General features: G+C 38.1%; 1 long non-coding RNA gene across 1 annotated transcript; it reads right to left on the minus strand.

Annotated features, from left to right (window-relative positions):
- Positions 1-829: 829 nt before the first annotated feature.
- LOC125007839 lies at positions 830-6,271 on the minus strand. The gene is made up of 3 exons (XR_007112807.1): positions 5,744-6,271; positions 5,493-5,666; positions 830-1,292 (listed from the first exon to the last, which is right to left on the minus strand). It is a non-coding gene; the product is annotated as an uncharacterized LOC125007839 (long non-coding RNA).
- Positions 6,272-7,956: the final 1,685 nt, after the last annotated feature.

Below are 7,956 nucleotides of genomic sequence, written 5' to 3' on the forward strand. Positions count from 1 at the left end.
TTCCAGGCAAAAAAGACGAGAATCCCAATTAACAAGAGAATTATCACTGCTGCTTTCAACGCAGATATGATGGACATGTGACCTGTTCAGAGACACAAACGTCACATGTCAGGGTGAAGCTGTGACAGGAGAGTTTTTATTTTATTTACTTAGCAAAGTTTAATTTACTAATGTATCACAGTTCATCATTGATCAAAGTTTGATTGTAGGGTTTATTTGACACTATGTTAGTCTACTTACCCAAAGTAGTGGTAGGGGCAGTAGTTGGGTTAATACACAGTGTGTTATCGGCTTCAAACACCCACTCTGATATGTGTGTCCCATTAGGTAAGGTGCAGTTAATGAATATGAAGCCTATGAACAAACAAAGATCATTTATGACTGATGTTATGACACCAACATGATTACCAAGTTATTTTCATCATGTTGTCACTCACCACAGGTAGAGATCCTCTCTCCTCTGGAGACATTACTGATGTGATTCCTGACTGAACAGACCAGATGTCCTGAGACGTCTTGTTTCAGAGTGATGACGTTAGTCTCATCATTTCCAGAGAGGAGCTCAGCGTCTGTCACTGAGTGTCCATCCAGAGTCCAGCTGTACTGAGGACTGTCCCCTCCATCAGAGGAGCAGGACACCTCTTCTCTCCATGGGACAGACACTCAGAGACCAGATGGACAGAGGACACTGGAGTGAGAGAAAACACACACAGATGACTTGATAACAAGTAATTATCTCTTAATAAATAAATACAGAAACATGCAGAAAATAAAGTATATTATTTAGACTCTGACTGTAACAGTAATGAAGGAGGATTCAGTTCAGGACTGTTATATTTGTTTTCACTAGTGAACCTAAAAACTGGTAAGTGAATGTACGATATCTTTGTTTGCACACAAATCAATACAATTTGAGATGTAGATCTGTCAATATGCCTTAATTTCTCAGGAGTAGAAAAAAAGTATTTTACCTTCAATAAACAACTGTAGAGTCTGTTCTTGTAATTCTTTTCCATTTGAGTCAAGGCTTCTCAGATCATATTGACCACTGTCATTCCTGCTCAGGTCATTGATCCTAAATGTTCCATCACTGAGATTAAAGACAGATCTGTCTTTCATCACATTAGTTACAATCGTTTTGTTTCTCCATCTAAATATTACTGATGATCCCCTTTTCATTTCACATCTAAATATTTCTAAGGCGTTGTCCATCAGTCTGATGACCACAGTTCCTCCCAAAGCTCCATAACACTGAGCTCCACTCTGTCTGCCATCACAGTAAGTTTCTCCACCTGTGAATTAAAACATTGAGAGTATTTCATTTCTACCACTATGAAGCATAATTGTTGCAATATTTCAGTCACATGCATTGACCTAAAACAGACGTAGTGTGTTTTTCTCTCTCAGACTAAACAATCAATCAAACATGTATTTCTGCTGCTGAGCATTTCACAGGTCAGTGGCTGGAAAACTGCTGTGATTCATTTAACAACATTATTCTGTTAAACAGAGATTTTACATTAGTTGAATTCAACCAGTAATTACAGACCTGTGTGTGTCAAACTGAGTTAAACCCACCAAATTATCTGTGGGTTCATTTTTATGAATGAATGGGAATAAAATGATTAATAATGTAGAATCATTTGAAGCAGTAGTGCAGCCAATAAAACTAAGAGATGTGAATATGTCACTCAGAGTGGGTAGGCAGTATGTAGCTACAAGGAAGTGTTGGAACAAGGACATATAAGGCTTTATATCTGTCACTGGTTTTTGTTCTTCAGGTTTACTCAACAAAGTTACAGAGGCTCAAGGCCACATGAAGCACAATGCAACAGCAGAGTTACACAAATATATATTTATCATCCTTAGTTGGTCTCTGATACATGACTATTGTTTATTGTCCTTCCTCCAAAGTGTAAATCTCTCAGTTGTGACTTTCTCCAAACTAGAAAGAATTCACTGAGACCATGTCTGTGTCACAACCCCAAAGACACAAAGCATCAATCTTAATCTTTTCTCCGTAGATATTTTGGGGGACAAGCTGTCTTCACAAGTTACAAACTAAAGCCGTGTGTATAAAAGACTATCATGTCATCTTCATTGTCTTCAATCAAACTGTTTGATAAACGTGTGAGACTTTCAAACCTCCTTTCAGAACCAGTTAACAAGAAGTTTAACATTTCACTCATCCACTAAAACCATCTTTAGAAACCTGAATAAAGTACCACGTCAATATCTCACCATGAGAGACTCCAAGTATCATCAGCATCAGTCCAACCACAGCTTCCATGTCTCCTCTCTCTTCACACTCTGTTCAGTCACTCAGCAGCTTTCAAACTTTATCTAATTCCTCCCAAAGTCAAACCTATGTACCCTGCTCTCAACAGAAAGCAGTGTGTTGTGGTAGTGATCAGCCTCAGAGGAGAGTGTGTGAAATGTGCACGTTGTTTCTAACTTCTCATTATATGAAGAAAAAAGAAAGGGAAGCAGTATCAACTTTCTTCCGTTTTTAGCCTCAATTCAACAAGTGTGTTTTTCTGTGTGATGAACTAAATGAAACATCCTCCTTCTGAGACTGACAGCTGATATTTCTAAGACACCATCATGAAGGTTTATCAAACTAGAAACATTTTAAAATGTCTCCTATTACTGATCAACCTTTTAAATCCTGTATGTGGAGAATCAAAACAAACTTATTGCTCAGTTTTTCATTTTAACTACTGTCGTGTATCTATTGTCTCATCTGTGTCAAACATAAATCTAGTAACGCAACAGCAGCACTGCCACAACATCTCTGAAGATGTTGACATTTTGGTGACATGATCTGATGTGTGTAAATTCATGTACAGTGTTAATTACTGAGTTCATAGTCAAAGAGGAACATGATGCAGTCCAGTCCAACCCAACACTAACTATGAGCTCAGTGATAAAACTCATATGTGATCGTGTGGAAAACATGAGCATTACAATAAAGTGGACTTTGACAAGAACAGAAAACACTGGAACAACCCTTGCTGTTGTCTCACTAATGTTCTCTATAAATGTGGTTATGAACGTTAAAACACCACATTACAGCTGTACAAAAAATAAATATAGGAAGACCTTCCATTTTCTTATGTCTTTAGTCCTGTTGCTCTCAACAGAATACAGGGTGTCTTGTTAACGATTGGCCTCACAGTGTGAAAATTGTGTGAAAGGTGTCACTGAGCAGTGTTGTATATTTGTGATGCTGAGAAGAGGAACTGATACGAGTTTTCTACCTCTTTTAGGATTCAGTACAACAAGTGGGCCTTCATGTGTGATGGACTGAGTGGAAGAGAAGGAAATATCCCTCATTGTGACACTGACAGCTAACATTTCTAAGACATCAGCATACATCCTACACTGAAACGTCTCCTTTTACTGATCACCTTCACAAGAAGAGGTTTTACAAACACTGAACACAGAGAGGCAACAAAAAGGAAGTGAACATAACTTAACTCACCAAAAAAAGAAACCTCACAGTATTTTCGACATCCAAACAACCTGACACCACTAACAACATGGTTGACAAGACAGATACTAAGAAAAACATTTGTCCATTCAACAAAGTTATAGTTGACCATTAAACTGGATCTTTTGATTGACAACATTTAGACTGAATATTTTTTATTATGCGGAAACAGATATAAAGTCTCCATTTCTATCACGATGGAAAGCTTTCAACTGGAAATATATAATCATTTCAACTCTTTGAAATGATCTTCTCTTTCTTTGTGTTTTTATATATCTTTTTATTTGTCTTTTTTTCCTTTTTCTATTTCTGGACGGCCACATGAAAATATTTTTAACTCGTGTCAAGGTATGAAGTCAACAGCACAGCCTTTATGAACCACTAGAGGTAAAACCTCTGACCTGCTAATAGGAGCCAAGATGTTTTATTCAAAGTCAAGTTAATGTTCAGCAGTCATGAAATGTACAATGTTGAACCATGGATAGAGGTCCCACAGTTGGACCTAAGGCTGACCCATTACTGACACAGGCCAGGAAAGGAAATGTTCATGACTGCACATGGGCAAAGGAATAAACTCAACTGCAGTCCTTACAGTCCTGTGGCCTATCCACAACAGAACCAATGACAGGATGCAGACAGGAAGTTGGTCTCAACACAAACAAAATTATGAAACATTTGATTTAAATTACTAACAACCCAAAGACACATCCATATTCCAGTACTCACAATTAAATGTTAACATTGAAGAAACACAGTATTGCGAGGAACACTGTTCACAGCTGACTGACAAACACTTATAATCGAGCTTGTGACTATACAAAAAACGTCTATAATTATTAGATAAATATATGGCTACAATCATTTATTCATATTTCATATCATATATTTTCTTTAAGAAAATATTAAAATATGTCTTAATATATACATAAATCTGTGGATGTATTTAACAGAATCTGAATTTATCAAAGACAAAAACAACCACTGCTGGTTTTCAGTAGAGAAAAAAAGAACAAAAAAGTAGAGATGGAAAAAACATCTCACCATGAGAGACTCCAAGCAGCGTCAACAACAGTCCAAACACAACTTTCATGTCTCCTCTCAGTTCAACCTCTGTTGAGTCAGTCTGCAGCTTTAGAAAGTTTATCTAATTATCAGTTACAAGTGTCCCTTACTCTGCAGTGAGCTGTGTTACACAGAGGACTGTGTCCAAACTGGCACTATCATGATGTTTTTGTGTGCTGAGAGCAGGAAATCATGATATAGACCCATGTTTCAGTTCCTCCTGTTGTTACATTTAGTGGCCATACACATTACATACTGTACACCATTGGTCTTCAACACAGAGTGTACAACCCCTAGGGGATTTGCGGAGGTACTGCAGGGGTGTTCACAAAATCTTTGGTTGATTAGACTTTTTCATATATATATGATTTTAATTTTCTGCCACAAATTTTAATTAATTTAAATACATATTAGCATGAATCCAACATATTTTAGTAAAGGAATAAATGGAAGATTTTATCTTTCAATCAGCATTCCACTCATACAGGAGCTGTCTCAACAGTGCACTGTTTCACACAGAGCGCCTACTATTGTGCCCCAGCCACTCAAACGACCAAGCAAGCAGGACAAGCGTCCTGCCTCGACCGACCGCTGGCAATCAGTCAGCACGCACACACACAGAGCAGTGATCTGATGTAAACATCAGTATTAACTGTATGAACTTCATCAGCAGATCTCCGTTAAACAGTGGTGTGGTGTAATGAGCTGTTGTGAAACCTGTAGCTTGGTGAACACAGGTGTGTCTGTGTGGATGAGAGGGGCTGTTTTGGTCAGACAGGTGTTAATGAGAGAGACTCTGGTGATGAAGTTTATTACACTTAATACCGATGTTTACATTTGATCGCTGCTGCTGCTGCCTCTACACCGTCTTTCAACCACCTTTAAGGGAGGCCCAGCTTGCAGAACTTTGAGAACCCCTGAATCAGACGATACTCACATTCAAACTGGAGGAAATGTGACTTCAAGCAGTCATTGCTCCAGTGAGTGTCCTCATTTGTGATGCTTTGCTGAGGCCTTTACTGCCACTGACATAAAGCCCCTGATCGCTGTGAGTCACTTCTTTCAGGACCAACGTTTTATCTCTGGTCCACTTGAACCGTGGATCCTTCACCTGCCGGCGAACAGTTAACAGGTTTAGGCAGCGCGACATCCAAACACAACCACAAGCATGGACACGCTTCCACTCACAGTGGTCTTATCCAGCAGGACACGTCTCGGCCCATCGGGGCTTGGCGTGAAAGTCACAATCCTCGAGGTGGAGTCCACTGGCAGACTAAATTCCTTCCCGATGCACACCGTCTGGACTTTTTCTCTTTCACCTGTCAGTGTGAAAAGGAAAGTGAGCGACCTCTGCGGTGACTAGTTCTGTTGGTGAAAGGTGAAATATTCATGTCGACTCACCTAATAAGTCCCAACCTGCAGGTCGAGTATAAATAACATAATTAGTGGACTTATCCACCTCACTGAGAAAGTTACAGTTCAGTTTTCTATGGGTAGAGTTTACAGTCAGATGTATAAAGGGAGCTACTGGCTGCACAGCAATGACAACCTCCTCAAGGTATATCAACGAATCACTGAAACGTGTCAAGTTTGAACTGATTTGTCTTTTTCAAGCTTTAATTCAGCAGTGTTAAAAGTGACGAGTGCATTGTTAGAAATGACCAACTCTGCTAACTCTCGATGCTTTCAATAAAAAACACTTCATTGCACAATTTGTCTGGTATTGATCGTATTTACTACTGACAAATGTTAAAGTATATTTCTCTTTTCTTTATTGTGCAATGAGACAGTGACAATGACAAAACAGTGATGGTGCTGCGACATGGACAGACAAAAAAAACTAATGAAAAAAGAGGAAATAACAATATTTATGGTCATATATGCATGTGTATGTTTGCACGCGTATTAGTTGCATTGTTGCACAGATGGTGATAATAAAAGTGATATTTAAGACAGTAATAATCCTAGTTACAGAGCTTGCAATGGAAATTTGTCAAGACAAAGAATTTCATTATATTTCATTCTATTCTGTACTGATCTTCATTTGTGTTAAATGACTGTGTAATGTATGATTTTTGCAACACTCCAGATTCCAGGATTTAAGTGAAAAACAAATAAGATAAAATAAATAAACAGTGAATAGCACTGAAGGGGACAAATCGACTTCCTGGTTTTTATTTCAAATGTTTTGTTTTCTATTGAGGGAAATCAGGACCCTGAAATCAGGTGACAGCTTTTATTGATTTATTTATTGACTGAGAAACACAACAGCAGCACTGCCACAACATCTCTGAAGATCATGATGTTGACATTTTGGTGACATGATCTGATGTGTGTAAATTCATATACAGTGTTAATTACTGAGTTCATAGTCAAAGAGGAACATGATGCAGTCCAGTCTAACCCAACACTAACTATGAGCTCAATGATAATATTCAAATGTGACAGTGTGGAAAACATGAGCAGTACAGTAAAGTGGACTTTGACAAGAACAGAAAACAATGGAACAACCCTTGCTGTTGTCTCATTAATGTCCTCTATAAATATGGTTATGAACGTTAAAAACACCAAATTACAGCTGTTAAAAGAAATAAATATAGGAAGACCTTCCATTTTCTTATGTCTTTAGTCCTGTTGCTCTCAACAGAATAGAGGATGTCTTGTTAACGATCTGCCTCACAGTGTGAAAGAAGGTGTGAAAACTTGAATGAGCAGGGTATTTTTTCTTTGTCATGCTGAGAAGAGGAACTGCTGTGAGTTTTCTACCTCTTTTAGCGTCCAGTACAAAAAGTGGGCCTTCATGTGTGATGGACTGAGTGGAAGAGAAGGAAAAATCCCTCATTGTGACACTGAAAGCTAACATTTCTAAAACATCAGCATACATCCTACACTGAACAGTCTGAAACGTCTCCTTTTACTGATCATCTTCACAAGAAGAGGTTTTACAAACACTGAACACAGAGAGGCAACAACAAGGAAGTGAACATAACTTAACTCACCACAAAAAGAAACCTCACAGTATTTTAAACATCCAAACAACCTGATACCACTAACAACATGGTTGACAAGACAGATACTAAGAAAAACATTTATCCATTTAACAAAGTTATAGTCGACCAGTAAACTGGATCTTTTGATAGTCAACATGTAGACTGAATATTTTTTATTGTGGGGAAACAGATATAAAGTCTCCATTTCTATCACAATGTAAAGCTGTCAACTGGAAATATATAATCATTCAACTCTTTGAAATGATGGACAGCCACATGAAAATGTTTTTAACTCGTGTCAAGATATGAAGTCAACAGCACAGCCTTTATGAATCAGTAGAGGGAAACCTCTGACCTGCTAATAGGAGCCAAGATGTTTTATTCAAAGTCAAGTTAATCTTCAGCAGTCAT

The sequence above is a fragment of the Mugil cephalus genome, chromosome 5 (genome assembly GCF_022458985.1).
Source record: "Mugil cephalus isolate CIBA_MC_2020 chromosome 5, CIBA_Mcephalus_1.1, whole genome shotgun sequence".
NCBI lineage: Eukaryota > Metazoa > Chordata > Actinopteri > Mugiliformes > Mugilidae > Mugil > Mugil cephalus.